This window comes from Nyctibius grandis, chromosome 6, assembly GCF_013368605.1.
Source record: "Nyctibius grandis isolate bNycGra1 chromosome 6, bNycGra1.pri, whole genome shotgun sequence".
Classification (NCBI taxonomy): Eukaryota; Metazoa; Chordata; class Aves; order Nyctibiiformes; family Nyctibiidae; genus Nyctibius; species Nyctibius grandis.
This window is the reverse complement of record NC_090663.1, coordinates 67,093,384-67,112,323: the sequence shown is the minus strand read 5'-3', so window position 1 is coordinate 67,112,323 and position 18,940 is coordinate 67,093,384.

Below are 18,940 nucleotides of genomic sequence, written 5' to 3'. Positions count from 1 at the left end.
CTGCAGCTGTACTTGTTCCAGAGGTGAAAGTAAAGCATCATTCTATTTTGCTGTAGAACATGCCTGAACCCAAATCCATATGAGTGAGAGAGAATCCACCCATTAATGTGAACGGGATTTGTATCAGATCTCTTAAATGAAATATTTCTTTTCTGCAGAAAATGGAGCCATGTAGACAACATGACACACAAGCCAAGTCTAGAAAACTTCTGTTAAGGATATTGACTCAGGTTCATTTTGAATAAGCCTGGTCAGATTTACAGTTAGGCATTAAAGGATTGTTTTAAAGTTAGGATTTCAATTCTGGTGCTATCAAAATGGTTCAAATTGGCTATCCATCCTGAATTTTCAAAGTATTTTCAGATTTCATATCAAACGTTCTGCACTGTTTTTTTTTTTACATAGTAACAAAATCATTCTATTTACTGTGACATGGGACATTCTGTGGGCCCAGAATAACTACTAATGATCTCAAATGGAAAATTCTACCATTATTTCACTTTTCTTTCTGCTGTGGGAAGGAAACAGCTTTCAAAATGTCATAATTTCTTAGTATAAGTTGTTGCTACTGCTCAACTACAGGCATAAGAGGACAAAACTTTCTTAGGTACTCCTCTGTGCAGTCAGTCCATTTCACAGATGCTTTCTTCTTCTGCCTGAATGCCTGGAGGATGGTCAGAGCCTTAGTTTTCATCCAGGTAGTGTTGCCTGTCACTGCTTTTACTAGTAACAGCTTCATTTCTCAGTGGGAGTAAAAGAAGACCAGGAGGGCAAGAGAAGGGCCAGGTGGGACATCTGCTGCTCTCCCACCATGATCTAGGGCTGTAGGGTCAGAGTACTATCTTGGTCATGAATGAGTGAACAGATATATGTTCAAGGATAAACAGGAGAGGTTTCACCATCTTGTTAAGATTGTGGACGGTTGAGGATCTCATGGGCTTTGATAACTGCATATTGTCCATTATTTGGAGCTCCAGAGGATCTTGTCCTCACAGTGTGAAGTCCAAGAAGACGGTAGTTTTGTATGCAGTGGTCAATTCTGTGTGGGCAGAGGCCCAGCAGCAAGTCTGCATCTCAACAAAGGAGATCATGACCACTTCTAGAGGAGAGATCCTTCAATAGTTTTGAAGAGATTTGTTTACGATCATCTTAAAAATAACTTTGAAAATAATTTGGTGTTTACCAAATTAACAAAACTGAGTAAAGCATAGCATGGAAATTTTTGGTTTTAATGCAAAGATGGATAGTTCCACACCAGAAGAGAAGAAATCAGAATGTCAGGCATTTGATTCCTTCCTGAAGGTTCTTTAACCTTATCAACTCTTTCCTGTTTTCAGGAGGCACTATATTGGTTTTGCATGGCTAGGTTTTGGTAGCAGAGGGTGCTGCAGGGGTGGCTTCTCTGAGAAGCTGCTAGAAGCTTCCCTCATGTCCGACAGAGCCAATGCCAGCCTGCTCCAAGATGTACTTGTTGCTGGCCAAGGCCGAGACAATCACAGAATCACAGAATGGTTAGGGTTGGAAGGGACATCTGGAGATCATCTAGTCCAACCCCCTGTCAAAGTATGTTCCCCTAGAGCACGTTGCACAGGGTTGTGTCCAGGCAGGTTTTGAATATCTCCAGAGAAGGAGACTCCACAAGCTCCCTGGGCAGCCTGTTCTAGTGTTTCTGTCACCCTCAAAATAAAGAAGTTTTTCCTCATTTTCAGATAGAACTTCCCATGTTCCAGTTTGTGCGCATTGCCCCTTGTTCTGTCACTGGGCACCACTGAGAACAGTCTGGCCCCATTCCCTTGACACCTGCCCTAAGGTATTTGTACTCATTGATAAGATCTCCCCTCAGTCTCCTCTTCTCCAGACTAAACAGACCCACCTCTCTCAGCCTCTCCTCATAAGGGAGATGCCCCAGTCCTCCGATCATCTTTGTAGCCCTCTGCTGGCCTCTCTCCAGTAGTTCCTTATCTTTCTTGAACTGGGGAGCCCAGAACTGGACACAGTACTCCAGGTGTGGCCTCACTAAGGCAGTGTAGAGGGAGAGGATAACCTCCCTCGACCTGCTGGCCACACTCTTCCTAATGCACCCCAGGATACCATTGGCCTTCTTGGCCACAAGGGCACACTGCTGGCTCATGGTGAACTTCTTGTCCACCAGAACTCCCAGGTCTTTCTCCACAGAGCTGCTTTCCAGTAGGTCAACCCCCAACCTGTACTGGTGCATGGGGTTATTCCTCCCTAGGTGCAGGACTCTACACTTGCCTTTGTTGAACTTCATGAGGTTCCTCTCTGCCCAGCTCTCCAGCCTGTCCAGGTCTCTCTGAATGGCAGCACAGCCTTCTGGTGTACCGGCCACTCCTCCCAGTTTTGTGTCATCAGCAAACTTGCTGAGTGTACACTGAGTCCCTTCATCCAGATCATTGATGAATAAGTTGAACAAGACTGGACCCAGTACTGACCCTTGGGGAACACCACTAGCTACAGGCCTTCAACCAGACTCAGCACCGCTGGTCACAGCTCTCTGAGCTCTGCCATTCAGCCAGTTCTCAATCAACCGCACTGTCCATTCCTCTAACCCACACCTCCTGAGCTTTCCTATGAGGATATTGTGGGAGACAGTGTCAAAAGCTGAAGTCAAGGTAGACAACATCCACTGCTCTCCCCTCATCTATCCAGCAAGTCATGTCCTCATAGAAGGCCATCAGATTGGTCAAGCATGATTTGCCCTTGGTGAATCCATGTTGACTACTCCTGATAACCTCCTTTTCCTCCACTTGCTTAGAGATGGCATCCAGAATGAGCTGTTCCAGCACCTTTCCAGGGATGGAGGTGAGGCTGACCGGCCTGTAGTTGCCTGGGTCCTCCTTCTTGCCCTTTTTGAAGACTGGAGTGACATTGACATTGACTTTCCTCCAGTCCTCAGGCACCTCTCCTGTTCTCCATGACCTTTCAAAGATAATGGAAAGTGGCTTGGCAACCACATCTGCCAGCTCCCTCAGCACTCGTGGGTGTATCCCATCAGGACCCATAGATTTGTGAGTATCCAGTTTGTCTAAATGATCCCTAACTTGATCCTCCTCAACCTAGGGGAAGTCTTCCTTTCTCCAGACTTTCTCTCTTACCTCCAGGGTCTGGGACTCCTGAAGCACAGCCTTAGCAGTAAAGACTGAGGCAAAGAAGGAATTCAGTAACTCCACCTTCTCTATATCCTCCGTCACCAGGGCACCCTCCTCATTCAGCAGCAGGCCCACATTTTTCCGAGGCTTCCTTTTGCTGCTGATGTACTTGAAGAAGCCCTTTTTGTTGTCCTAACATCCCTTGCCAGATTTAATTCCAAGTGGGCCTTAGCCTTCCTCATCGCATCCCTGCATACTCTGACAGCCTTCCTATATTCCTCCCAAGTGGGCTGTCCCTTTTTCCACATTCTGTGGACTTCCTTCTTCCATTTGAATTTTTCCAGAAACTCCTTGCACATCCATGCAGGTCTCCTGCCCCCTTTGCTCGATTTCTTACTCATAGGAATGCACTGATCTTGAGCTTGGAGGAAATGATGCTTAAATATTGACCAGCTCTCTTGGACCACCCTACCTTCTAGAGCCCGATCCCATGGGTTTCCCCCAAGTAGGTCCTTGAAGACGCCAAAGTCAGTTCTCCTGAAGTCCAGGGCTGTAATCCTACTTATTGCCCTGCTTCCTCCATGCAGGATCCTTAACTCCACCAGCTCGTGGGCACTGCAGCCAAGGCTATCCCCTACCTTCACATGCCCACAAGACCTTCATTATTTGTTAGCACAAGGTCTAGCAGTGCACCTCTCTCTGTTGGCTCCTTCACCACCTGTGTTAAAAAGTTATCAACGCTCTGCAGGAACCTCCTGGACCATGGGTGCCTAGCTGTGTCGTCTTTCCAGCATATATCAGGGTGATTGAAGTCCCCCATGTGTATAGGCACAGCAGTAGAGACCTAATTTCAGAAGCCGTCTTCTATTTTTACTGTACTCAAAAAAGGAGCATAAACACAGAAAGTGGAAAGCAGTATACAGAGATGCTGTTACATAGTATAGAATATGGATTCAACAACTGAGAGATGGCAAATGCACATGGTCACCAGATTTACTCACATAGCAAACAAGAAAAGTCATTCAGAAAGTGTCACCTACCATTACAATGGCCACCACATTTGCAAAGCAGTCAAGACTAATTGTAACAAAAGGACAAAGAAAGCCTCAAGGCAGAAAAATCATTATTTTAACATGCTGACGGCTGATATGTCAAAAGTGTACCTTGCCCTTCACTATCTATTGCAAATATATAGATCATACTTTTAAGAGTCCTGTCTCTTTGGATATACATAAGTGCATACAACCATAAACTTAAATATCATTTCTGTATCCATATATTACACACACACACACATAGCCAAAAATCTATTCAGAGATATAAATGTGCAGTGTAATATGAAAAAATAAGTCACGTGTAATGAAGGATCCCAATGCAGTTCATGTTACCAAGCCCCACAGAGCCTAGTGGTAACTGGTTATGTGTGCACACTTGGTCCCCAGAAAAAGCAAGGGCGTTAAGTTTAGTCTTCAGTGCAGTACCTTGTATTTGCTATGGGCTAGGAACAGGTATGTGGCTAGTTACCCAGATTAGCCAAACAACACAGGACAACGTTTTAAGTCACAGTGGTAAAACTTTATCTGAACACAAGGGCTACAAAGTTAACTGTAGAAAAACACAAATTATAAAAATTATTTCTGATTAGCCCAGGAAATTTTATATTCCTGCTGATGATGAACAGCAGACAAAATAAAGAGCACTGTGAGCAGCTACAGCTTAGAAGGAACAAGCTATATCCTACATGGGTAAGTATGTAGAAAACCTCATGTGCCTATGCAAGGTCCTTCAAAGGAACAAAGATACTCCTTCCTCTTCCATGTGGGTTACAAGCACTGTGAGTGAGAGAAGCCTGGAGAGTTGACTTTGATGGCCATTGTTTTCTTTGGAAGGGCAGAGAGTCAGAAAAGGGATGATAATAGACATGCTTCACACTGAGAGCTGCCTGGGTAAAGGATGGGCACAGACAAGGGACTGGACAGTGAATCACCTCTCAGAGAACAGGAGAACATCTATGCAAGGCTTTACTCATAAATATTCCTTTGCAAAAGTATCCTCCCATGGCTTCTAACATAACATTGAACAATAGATCTGAGAGTCTCTTGCAGTCCTTCAGACAGACTAAATGTGGCTTTACAGTTGTATCTTGGCCAGAAAAAAACAGGACCTGACCCTGGGAGACAGCAGGAAGGAACAACAAACAATAAAGGTGGGATTCATCTCACCTAATATGAGTGTGTTAGAGCTTCTCATTTATGCTATTTATCTTCCTTCCTGCTACAGCCATTGGGAAGAGAGAAACACTTTTCCCCTGGTCTTGGACACTTCTCTTAGTAGCGGAAAGATGACCCAATGTGGTACAAACTTTCCTCCATGGACAGCACAGGAAGTCTCAATAACTACTCTAGTTTAAAGAGCTAACTTTTAGAGGGTTACTTTTAGATGAGATGACTTCTGGAGAGGTCTTTTTTTTTTTTTCAGTGGAAATATTCTTTTAAGCACAATGACACAATATTTTTTAGAGCATTTTAGAGCATTTTAGAGCATCTGTCCTCAGATCTTTCCTAAAACATGTGTGTCATTCACAGCAGAAGATGGGTCCTTGATTTCAATTGCACTTTCAGGGGACTAGCAAAATGACCCCTGGCTTATTATATGCCAGGTCTGGCTGGATGGAAAGCAATCATTATAGTGTAATATAGTGCATGCAGATACTATTTAATTGGCAGAATTTGCATTTAAATTGAAGTTTTAAAATGAAAACATGTAAGAACCTTAAGGACACAATATTCAGTATGCTTTATGCTGGCAATCTGAAATTACATTTCCTAATGTTTCATTGTGTTTCCTTGGCCCACAGGTACGTGGCAAATGCCTGCAAAAAGTCAGGCTCATTTTGAGACTGAAAACCTTTCTAAACTTTATGCTGCAAAGATTTTTCTAGCTTTTTGAACCATTGCAATTAGTATGAAGAGTATTTGACTACTGCCATTGGGAGCAAAGATCCCATTAATGGGGCTCACTCTGTTGCTAACGAAGACTTGAGTCTATGAAATCCACAGGAAGGTATACTTTATTTAAGATGGATAGATAAATGGATCTTCTTGCAGCAGTGATAAAATGAAGAAAAACGTAGTTCGCATACATGCATATTCATGCTTATGAAGACAGACAATCAGTAGCAGCTGATAAGTAGATATGTGGATACCATATTTCAAAGAATTTTTAAGTTTCTCAAAAGAAAAAGTAAAACTCAAATCAAAGCAAACAGAAATCCAACTTACTGAATAATACAGTTTAGTTTTAAGCATAACATGCAACCTACACTGTAAAGAATCACAAAAATACTGTTTGGATTAGGCCTGAAAGAGAATATATGAAGAAGCAGCACCATGAATGCAGAGATGGAAAACCTAAGAGAGGTATAAGCTGACATATTCTGCCAAGAACAAACAGGAAGAAAAGCATCTCAAGGGGCCAAGAGCTTGATTTTTTTTCTAGTGTATGCTGGTGTGAGTTAGGAACAGGAATGAAAGTGATGTGAAATCAATATAACCAAAATATTTTGACCAGGGATTGAGAAAAAGAGTGTCATGGAGGAGAAAGTTGTATTCCTATTAGACAGGAATATATGCATGTATCTATGCGTCACTGATACCACTTCTACTTACACCATGCAAAGAGTTTTCTTCATCAGAAGCCCAGCCTTCAGTCTGGTTATCCTGTAGCTACAGCAGTGGAAAACTGTAGAAACAGGAAACTGTACAAGGTTAAACTCCTGAGAAAAATCAAATCAGAATGAGTTTTGTAAGCCCTGTAAACCAGATAAAGTAAATGGAAAATACTGCAGGGTTTCCCCACCTCTGCACCAAACAGAAAAGGCAGGCAGAAAATGTGTTAAAAAACACAGCCAGAAAACCATCAGAAAGGCACACAACGCCATATGAACTCTCCAGTCCATGGTTAAGGCTGGAACATTACTGGATAAGCTAGAGAAGTGACTTTTATGCAATTATACTTACCCTCTTTAGTCAGTCCTTTATCTCATCAAATATTCTACCAAAATTCAGGCTGCCTGCCCAACAGTTCTGACAACCAAGATCAGTCAATCAGTCCTCTGAATGGTGCATTCTGTCAAATTGCTTTATTTTGCTGGACATCAAATCAGGTTGTGTGATGTTGTCCTCCTTCGGCAGACAAATTAATGTTGAGGATAACACAGCTCCGTATTATTTTCAGAATTTACAGATTTAAAAAAAATAATCTAACAACAAACACCAAGCTATTTTTACCTTGCAGTGTTAAGGCTGACAAAGGTTAAGGTTGACAAAGCTTGCAAGTGAATAATGTTACATATATGAAAAAGAAAGGGACTGTTGCAGAATTGCCATCATCTACTAAGTGATAATTAAATTAATTTTATTTGATCCATTTTACTTTACGTTATACAAACCAGAACATAAACAGGAAAAAGGTCACAGGAATGCTTTAGCTTAGAGGAGAGCAATGTTCATTTAAACATTCCCCAAATGACACCCTGTAGGTCATCACAGAGATAAGAGATGTTGTATTCTTCAATAGAAAGTCATGGCCTACTATATGAAGAGAGTTGCATTCATGCATTGCAAGGCAGAGAAGAACAACTGGGATTGTGGATCATGTTCCCTGCTGTGACTCAGGAACTCCAAACCAGTTTTGCTGAAACTCAGAGCATTGCTAGAGAAAAACACTACAATCCTAGACACATCATTCTAGTGATGAATTATTCTCATTGCTGATAAATGCATTGGTTCCAGGACGAATTTAGTTTTTAATACCATAGTCTAACAGACTATCTGTAACCATTATTTTGATGAATGCTGAGTTCTTGACTTTGCTCACTCTCTAGTTGGCTTTCCAAAGCTCACAACTCCTCTGACAATCCTCTCATTTTCATAAATACATTTCTTATGCGTAACAATAGGAGTATAGAGACATTTCCAGCTTGGACCCTTCCCATGACAAATTGTCCTGACAACCACAGAAGAAAAAGGTTCTGGTGAATGATGTCTCAATATTACACAAGCAAAATGTCGGTGCAAGAATGAACCAGGCCTTGCTTCTTTCTTGAAATGAGCGAAAATACCTGGCCATTAGAAAAGGGCCGAGAGAGAAGAACACAGATGCAGAGGTAGACTTTGCCAAATGAGTTCAGGATACAGAGGAGATAGCCTGCCATCTCCTAATTTCATGTGTAGTACAGAAAGATATGAACATACAAAAGGAAATAGTTAGGGATATCTTCTTTATAGGAAAAGCTTATTTCTATTCCCTGTAGCTTAACATTCATTGTCTTTTATAGCCAGGCCATACTGAAGCAGTTACAGCCCAAATCACAAGTCACGTTAAGTCCCCAGGGCCACATCCTACTTAGCTGAGACACTGGAAATATTAAGGAAGTCATCTTCTAAGTTAGGTAGTGTCCTTTACATATCTCAGAGAAGTTTGCAACTTTGGTCAAGAGGCCCCCATCTTTAAATGGGTTTGGTTCTGCCCCACCAAACCAAAGACAGTTTCATGTGTGCAGAGTTCTGGCCAGCACTACCCAGCAGAGGCATCTACAGCCTGCTCAGTGATGCTGGGGCAGCAGGGTCTAGATCAAAGGCTTAGGAATTAAAATGAGTAAGAAGACTAATGCTTACTACAGCTATTGTTATAGCTCTTTACTTGAGGTTATTTTCTAGAAAAAAAAGGTTATTTTCTGGATTTTCTAGTCTTGCTGTCAGCCAGCAAAATTACCAATCCTATTATTATGTTTTATTTTAATTGTTGGCTTAGTGTGAATTCATATAACACAAGGAGAATGTGTCTTACATTTAAGAAACAACAGGATCATTATTTATTTTTATTTTAATCTAAATGAGGAATTTAAATCACATTCCGATAACAGAATAATTCTCTTTTGTGAGTTGCTTTCCTTGTGTAAAGATATTTTAATTAATCCTGTTAAATTTAAAAAGAAAAAGGACCTACAGTTCAACTAGATGTGATAAAGGTGAGTCAGAAATGTGTGCATATGCAAGCACATGCATATGTGTGTGAGAAAGGGCAACACACAGTAAACCCAAAACATTTAACCTTAACTCTTGATACTATAAGGCACAGACGCTACGTCAGTATAGATACATTTTTTGTAAGCTTCACACTGAGTATTTCACCCATTCTGATAGCTCATTCTTAGTTTGAAAATGTTTTCTTTGACAAGTTTTGGATCCCTCCAAGAAATTAGAGTGATTTAAGTTAAAAAGACACTAGTGCTTTTCTTCCCTTCAGAAGGAAAGATGAAAATGCAAAAGGGCTTTAAAGGTCTTTGTCCAAATTGTCTTTTTTTCCTCACCTGTTCTAGAAGAGTCTGTCACATCTCCGCAATTCCCACTTCCGTTAACCTTTCGAGTACTGCTGACGTTCTTGTACAGTAAGTATCTCGCACCATATGTCAAGAACCAGCTGACATATCCTTTAAAAGTCTCTCTTGCTGTGTATCTTGACTCTTCCAATTAGTTTGCAAGTTGGATGACGGGGAATATTAAACTGAAGCTTAATTTACAGTTTCAAAATTAATGCCCAGACTGAAACGATTGCTTTCCATCTTACTAACCCTGTTCACTTCTCAATGCTCGAAGGTTAGAGAGTAGAGGTAATTTTTGTAAAAGCAATAATAATGTAAAACTGATGCAAGACCCAGAAAGTTGCCTGTATTAAATATGAACAGCACCGAAATCTTTATCAGAGCATTTTATTTTTTTAGCCTATGGTTAAATGCTTGTTTTAACTTGGCAGAAGTCCACTCTGCTACTGAAAAGAGCACAGGTGTCTTTCCCTCCCTACAGCAGCTGCTGAGCCCTGCCACTTGGCCTTACACCACGGCTAATGGGAACTGATCCAGCTGGAAACTCACCGTCACCAATATTGGCACAGGTAACTGGTGGGAATGAACAGCCCAGGACAAGAGGCAGATGAGCTGCTGCTTTCAGTGGCATGGGGGTATATATGCCTAGCTAAAGCAACTGTGCAACTTCACTCCCTGTGCTATGTGTGCTTAAATATAGCATTTACATATAGAAGCTGTCCATGCTCTGAAGAGTTCACTTTTATAAGAAAATCCTTAGTGAATCAATTGCAAATCTAGAAGAAAGTTTTTTGAAGCTCTCAGTTACCTAAGAGTGTAAGGTTCTTAAAGGTCATAGGAATGTGTGCCCCAAAGTCCCTTAAGGACCAGACTTGTAGGAGTTACAGAATCACAGAATCACAGAATCAATCAGGTTGGAAGAGACCTCTGGGATCTTCGAGTCCAACCGTTGCCCTTACATCACCCTGTCAACTAGACCATGGCACTAAGTGCCATGTCCAGTCTTTTCTTAAACACATCCAGAGATGGTGACTCCACCACCTCCATGGGCAGCCCATTCCAATGTCTAATAACCCTTTCTGAAAAGAAATTCTTCCTGATGTCCAACCTGAACCTCCCCTGGTGAAGCGTGAGGCTATGTCCTCTTGTCCTATCACTAGTTGCCCGGGAGAAGAGGCCAACTCCCACTTCACTACAACCTCCCTTCAGGTATTTGTAGACTGCAATAAGGTCACCTCTGAGCCTCCTCTTCTCCAGGCTAAACAACCCCAGCTCCCTCAGCCGTTCCTCATAGGTCATACCCTCCAGACGCTTCACCAGCTTGGTTGCCCACCTCTGGACTCGCTCCAACACCTCAACATCTTTCTTGAAGTGCAGGGCCCAGAACTGGACACAGTATTCAAGGTGCGGCCTCACCAGTGCTGAGTACAGAGGGACGATCACTTCCCTAGACCGGCTGGCTACACTATTCCTAATAGAGGCCAGGATGCCATTGGCCTTCTTGGCCACCTGGGCACACTGATGGCTCATGTTTAGCCGGCTGTCGATCAGCACCCCCAGGTCTCTTTCCACCATGCCACTCTCTAACCACTCTTCCCCCAGCCTGTAGCGCTGCGTGGGGTTGTTGTGGCTGAAGTGTAAGACCCGGCACTTGTTCTTGTTGAACCTCATGCCGTTGGTCTCTGCCCATCTATCTAACCTGTCCAGATCCCTCTGTAGGGCCTTCCTACCCTCCAGCAAATCGACACTCCCACCCAGTTTGGTGTCATCTGCAAATTTACTGAGGGTGCACTCAATCCCTACGTCTAGATCATCTATGAAGATATTGAACAGCACCGGCCCCAAAACTGAGCCCTGGGGAACACTGCTAGTGACCGGCCGCCAGTTGGACTTTGCCCCATTCACCACCACTCTCTGGGCTCATCCATCCAGCCAGTTTTTAACCCATTGAAGAGTCCACCCATCCAAGCCCCAGGCAGCCAGTTTGTCTAGGAGGATGCTGTGGGAGACAGTGTCGAATGCCTTACTGAAATCTAGATAGATAGACTACATCCACAGCCCTGCCCTCATCTACTAAGCGGGTCACTTTGTCATAGAAGGAGATCAGGTTGGTCAAGCAGGACCTGCCTTTCATGAATCCATGTTGGCTGGCCCCGATGCCCCAATTGTCCTGCCATTACACGGCACTCAGGATGATCTGTTCCATCACCTTGCCTGGCACTGAGGTCAGGCTGACAGGCCTATAGTTCCCTGCATCATCCTTCCGACCCTTCTTGTAGATGGATGTTACATTTGCTAATTTCCAGTCAGCTGGAACTTCTCCAGTTAACCAGGACTGCCGGTAGATAATAGAGAGTGGTTTGGCAAGTTCATTTGCCAGTTCCTTCATTTCTCTGGGGTGAATCCCATCCACGCCCATAGCCTTGTGGGTGTCCAACTGGCACAGCAGGTCACTAACCATCTCCTCCTGGATTACGGGGGCTTCACACAGCCCCCCGTCCCTAACTTCAGGCTCTGGGGGCCGAGTCTCCTGAGGACAACCGGTCTTGATGTTAAAGACCGAGGCAAAGAAGGCATTGAACACCTCTGCCTTTTCCTCATCCCCTGACACTATACTACCCTCCTCATTCAGCAAGTGGTGGAGGCTCTCCTTGACCCTCCTTTTGCTGTTAATGTATTTGTAGAAGCTTTTTTTGTTGTCTTTGACTGTAGCAGCCAGATCAAGCTCTAATTGAGCTTTAGCCCTTCTAATCTTCTCCCTACACGACCTGGCCACGTCCCTATAGACCTCCCAAGTTACCTGACCCTTCTTCCAGAGCAAATAGGCTCTCTTTTTTTTTTTTCTTAATTTCTAGCCTAAGTTCCCTGTTTAACCAGGCTGGTCTTTTTCCCCGACAGCTTGTCTTCCTACACACCAGGACAGCCTGCTCCTGAATATTTAGCAATTCCCTTTTGAAGCATGTCCATCTTTCCTGGACTCCTTTGCCCTTCAGGACCAACTCCCAAGGGACTCTGTCCACCAACCTCTTAAACAGGCTAAAGTCTGCCCAGCAGAAATCTAAGGCAGAATATTTCAATATCATTCCACTCATATGATCAGGAGCAGGAGACAGATAGTAGGATTTAATATGAAATAAGACTAATTAGAATATAATTATTATTGTTTTAATTCCCATATATTAAAACTCTCTAGCACTATAGGTATTAACAAGTCTTAGCAGGATCTGTTTATCTTTTAGACATAATTTAGTACAGCAATTACATAGGAGTGCCAGTTAGCCTTTTGTAATACTATTTTGGAAGTAGTTAAAATTTAGGATGCTAAAACACAGAGCTTCCTTTCCTTTGCCATGTACGACACTGCACTACCCTGTTTTCATTGATTTTAAACTATTTTACACCTGAAGAGGTTCTATCTTTTTTCATTTTACTTAATACATGAGCTCCTGTTGCAGAAAAGCAGCCCTAATCCCACTGAAGCAACAGGTATTAAATCCTTTACAGTGATGAGCTATGAATCAGAAATTATTGTTTTCTGATATCTATCTGATATGAGTTGAGTGTGTGGATCATGCCCCAGTTTTTATTATTTAGTATGACTTTTATGGTTGCTTAGGCTCTGTGGTGTCCTATAATCAAATGAAGCAAAGTGAGAAAGCAGATAATGCACAGTTTTTCTTAACAAATCCAAATAAAGTCAACGACACATTTTGTAGATTAAAGCAGGCTGTCATCATAGTGCACCCAGTTGGTGTGCCAGGGTGTTGAACAGTCCTGCGTGTCCTTCATTTAGAAAGGGTTTTGGCATCTGTGACAGAAAAGAACTCAGAAGCACACATTTGCCTTGTATGCACTCCAATTGGACTAAATGTGGTAGCAGACAGTGTCCTACCTTAGCAATTAAAACAACAAGAACTAACATCTTCACCAAAATTTACCTTAGTGTCAAAATGTTTCAATTAAGCAACAGTACCTCATCCAGACTAAGCATCCAGGTATGCATGCAGGTGTGCGATCTGAGGTCAGCCATATACCGGCTAGGTGCACTCTGGCACCCACTTCCACTTAGATAATGTTACAGGCTTACTAGGAGCAGCAGGCATTTTCTGTGGTGTAGCACCATTTTCTTTGCAGCTGCTGGAATTCAAAGCATCCAAAAGTCATGTAGCTGGACCAGGACTGGAGAAACATACATGTATATATACATATTTAAACAAACCACAAACTTTTGTGTTATGTGTTTCATTATCTCTTTAGAGACCTGTAGAAGCAACTTCATAGCTGTTAATTCCATTTTCTGCAGTGCTTGTTCTGGCATTAAACCAAAAAGAGGTAGTATAATCTTTGGTGACTCTTCCTGGCACACTGTTTGGATAGCTGTTACCTACACTGACTTTATTCTGCATGGAAGTCAAACGAGTTCAAAGTGTTCCTCCTTTACCAGGGTTACCACTTCAACCTCATAGCAGAAAGCTTTGATCAGGACTCATTTGCCTAATGTGAGATGCCTGTTCTATATGTCTAGATCTGAAATAGCTTTTCACACCTTTCTTCTACAGAGATAAACAGGTACTTCCAGGGTGACATGCATCCTATCTCAAAATACATGTCTAAAAGAAGCTGAGTCAATAGGGCTCAAGAATTGTTCTCTCTACCAACTACAAAAGCAGTCAATACAAATACCTCTGATGTAGGTATCGGTAGATGATAAATCCCATCCCTTGTGCTGCAGGCTTGAGGACTGTGAGATACTAGCTTTTATCCTCAGCTCAGCTGGAAAACCAGAACAACCTTGAGGCAGAAAGTGCTACCAAATTTCTTCAAGGGGAGCATGAGGGTGACGCAATGGTCGAAGAAACAGTAAAATGCTTAAGTATCTTTAAAGAAAGTAATCCACTGCTCTCTGTTTTGGTCACTGATATTAATTAGCTCTTTGTATGAAGAGCACGATGAAATGTTGCAGAAGAGAGCACCACAGCTTTAAAAAAAACCCTTCAAGATAATTTTCAGTGAAGTGTTCTTTTCTGCACAAGCTGACTTTAGCAATGACGGATTGAAGGAGGACAGCGGATTCTCTTCCTAGAGCTTTTTGAAGCAGCTGGCCCCTCCATCATCTCAGATTCCAGGGTTGTAGACTGCTGCACGAGGACTAACAGCTCTGGCTCCCTCTATTCCAGTGTCTCATCCTGACTTTTAATAAACAGGTAATAATCATCTTTCAAAGTGGTAGCTAACGGATCTGAACCTCAGGGTCACTGCAGTATAAGGCTGATCAAAGTATACGTATAAGTATATGGAGTATATATAAGTATATGGCTGAGCAAAGAATGGAGCCAGCCTCTTGTCAGGGGCACCTAGCGACAGAACAACAAACAAACTGAACCACATGAAATTCCATCTGAACATAAGAAAACATTTTTTACTGTGAGGGTGATCACGCACTGGCACAGATTGCCCAGAGAGGTTGTGGACTCTCCCTGCTTGGAGATGTCAAAAACCCACCTGGATATGGTCCTGGGCAACCTACTCTAGCTGACCCTGTTTGAAATTGAAGACATACTCTAAATGGCCTATAACTGAGGGAAGGTGAAGGCCCATTTATTATTCTGGGGCCTTTTAATGATTATTTCAATTATTGTCATTTTTTATTTTGAAAACCAAGCTAAAGCACCCAGTATTACTCATGAATGAAACCACATGATAATTCATAGAAACTTTGCTAAAACATATTCACAGCTAGTAATCAGTCAGCTCACAGTGAAGCAGAATGACGACTGCTAGCACGCTACCTGCCTTTCTTTGACCACGTGTATGCAATCAAACTTGTCTTGGAAATAGTGAACAACTTCAGACTTACTGTGTTAGTAGGAAGCAGCAAACACGCTGCAAAATTACTGAACTCCTTGCATGTTAGCTTCCTGGACAGACAAGCCCTAAATGAAGACAAATCTGCTTCAGGATTTTACAAAGGTTCCCTCAAAGTTATGATCTATGAGCTTTTGTTTTATTTTTAATTAAATGGAAGGCAAAATATTGATTCCTCCTTCCTCAGGAATAAGCATTTGCTCTATTCAAGGTACTGAATTTATTCAGCAAGTTTAAAATGCTGAGGAAAGCAGAGAAAACATTAATATCATGAATATAAAAGTAATCTAATGGATTCATTGTAATCTACATACACACATAAAAATAGATTATAACCTACTACTTCTGATCCCGAAGCATGCGTTTTTGTTTGTAGCACCTCATTAATTTTAGTTGTAAACCTAGGAAATAATATCTTTTTCTCCCTGCTAGTATTCAGAATGCAAAAGTGTGACCAATACATTAGTCATTTTGTTTCAGGTAGTTAACTTTCCCTTCAAAGGCAAGTGTGTACAGAGTTTATAAAACACTGAGCATTTTTTTAAGCCCAGTAGAAAATTAAGGATTCTTTCAAAATCAGAGAAAGAACTACCAAAGGAGGATCATAAACTGCTCATTCCTACATCTCAGAATGAAATAGGTCTGTCATTCTGTTATTTTTGGTAACATATCCATGAATTCACAACCAAAAATATTGCATTTTTAAATTACAATTGCAACTAATATCATGGCTTTTCTTCTCTATGCCTTCCAGAAGTTCCAAGACTTGAAAACAACAGTAAAGAACAGAGAAGAAAAAGTGTAACAATCTCATAATTCTGAGTTCTGTCCTTAGTACATTAATGGCACTTGTACTGAAGGACAAATCACAGCAACCTAGAGGATATCAGCACTGACAACCTCACAACTTTTTTTTAGCAAGAGCAAATATTGCAAGACAAAGTGTGTTGCATTTTTTAACAGAGTTCCTAAATTTGGAAAAACAGAAACTGGAATAATTTAATTTTAAACTATGAACTACAGTGCATAGTTGTAGCATTATAGTGCAGTGTAGTACTGTAGCACTGCAGTATACTATTATATACACTGCTATAGTATACTCTTTTTTTTTTCCGTGCCTCGGTTTTCCACTTGCAAAATGGTTGAAAAAACATTTGCTTCTAGCTAATGCCTTTTTGTGCTCATTATAAACTTCAGAATTAAGATCACCTGCTCTAAGCTGCATGAGCATCCCAGCTAAGATGCTGATGTCTTTCAAATGTCTATCTGTAAAATTATTCACTCACAATAAAACATCGAGAGGAAAGATTTATTTTGCATTTTTTCATCAACCTGGACGTATCAGACAGATGGATGTTAACCAGTGGATTATTTAACCTGATGTCATGCATAACACTATCTAAAGAATTTAACCCAAATTATCCTTAATTTATTTTCATCATTTTTTTCAACTGAAATGAGGCAGTTCATCAACAGTGAATCCTGAGCCACCCAGACTGACTGTGTTGAGTCTCCAGCCAGCAAACTCTGTGCTCAATACTGTTTAACAAGCGCTATCATCTAAGCAGAAATATATTATACACAGTATTACCCTCTAAACCTTATCATATGTAGAAGGATTCAGGAGCAGTTAAAGCTCCACAGGTCATAAAGACTTGTATTTTGCAGGAACTAGGGGCATATAAAGATTATGTGTTAGGAGGAAAGTAATACGTCATACACAAAATACAGCCCCCAAAAAAAGAAAATAAAAGCCTATTGTAGGGCCTGACTAAAAAGTCTTTTTATCCACCCCATTATTATTATTACATATTAGAGTGTGCTGAGTCGCAAAAGTGTACTGTAGCTCTTCTTTTGATTCAACCTTATTACTGGTTATAAAAGTCTACTTCTACCTGATTACCTGAAATTTAAGAAAAATGGCACAGAAGAGTGCTGAGAGCAGCAGAGAAAATAACCGGGTTTTTTTTCCTTTCCATTGCCTGTTAGAAACATCTCTGAACGGTTTAAGTCTGGGCCGACTATTAAACCAATGGCAGATGCTATTAACCCCCCTCCCTCCCCACAAGAAGGGGAAGGAAAAGAAAAAAGGAAGAGAGGCTTCTGGGTTGGAAAGATAAAAGAGTTGTAATAAACTATAATAATGAAAAAGAGTATAATAATAATAATAATAATAATAATAATAATGGAAATAATTAAATATATACAAACATATACAAAACCAAGATCGAGCTTCCCCCATGTCGGTCACATCACCACTGGCACTGCAGGGCAGGCTCCAGGAAGGCCCAGGCCATGCCCAGCAACGGACAGGAACTGGATTCAGAGATGCATGGATTGGGATTGGGGGCAGCAGAAAAATGGACAGAGTCCTCTTCGGACACCAGCCATAGCAGAAGGAGCAAGATCCTCGTGATCCCACCGCTTTATATTGAGAGTGACGCGTATGGGATGGAATACCTCGTTGGTCAATTTTGGGTCACCTGTCCTGTCCGCTCCTCCTTGCAGGTGTGACCCTTCTGCGGCTCTTCACTCGTAATCAGTTAGGAATTTAGCAGTGACCTTGGTTTCTCTAAGAATAAGTACAGCAAGAGCCTTCCTGCATAACATCCCTGCCGGTGCCTCAGTGATAACTATAAACTTTGAGCGTTATCAGTTCTGGAAGCAGACACTGCAAAACATGCAGTTAGTTTCAGAAAGTGCAGTTACTTAGAAAAAACTTAGCTGAAAGTAAAAATCACTGAAAGGAAAATTGGTTCTGTTTTAGGCCAAACCAGGACAATCTCCTTTTCAAAATAGCCATCATTTTATTTCCATGTATACTGAATTTATTATCCTACTAAGCCACCTGCTGAATTTGTCTCTTAGCCTCCTGCTGCTGGCGACCTAATCCAACATTCCTGTCTCTCTTTTCAGAATGGGCATTCGTCTAAATGTGGGTACCCAAGTAGGTACTTGTGACTAAAGTGTGGCAAGAAAAAAGGGATGGATTTTTAAAAGTGTTTGGAAGTACCTGGATGACAATTTTCCTTTCAGTGGACATTTTGTGCCTTTGCACGTTTCTGCAAAGTGCATACCTGAGAGATGTTTAAAAGGCTATATAGATAAGAGAGTTTCCATGATTTATACCTGAAAGATAACATTGTTTCTTTTATGACTTCAGAATAGTAAGCACTTGCTCTGAATATGCAATGAGGTAACTGCTCATCCTATGCATGCATATCCCTATTTAAAGTGTTTTATCTGAGATTGTGGAGACTGTAATCCAGATTGCAACTCCTTTGAAAAAGTAACCCCTAAGCTTTTTGCACTTATCATTTAGTGTTTGGAAATAAATTTGTTAGAAATCCAATACGCCAAAGGAAGCACTCACGTGTAACCAGAAGAGTGCATAGTACAGAAAAAATAAGCCTTTCTTAGTCTGGACTCCTGGACAAAATCTGTGCACAGGAACTCCCATTAAAAAATCACATAATGATTCTCTGTTATAAGTCAAATGAGACTGAGTTTGTAGAATTTACTTCAGCATTCGTTATGCAGAGGAAATCCCCAACCAATTGGATTTTATCTCCTGGCCAGT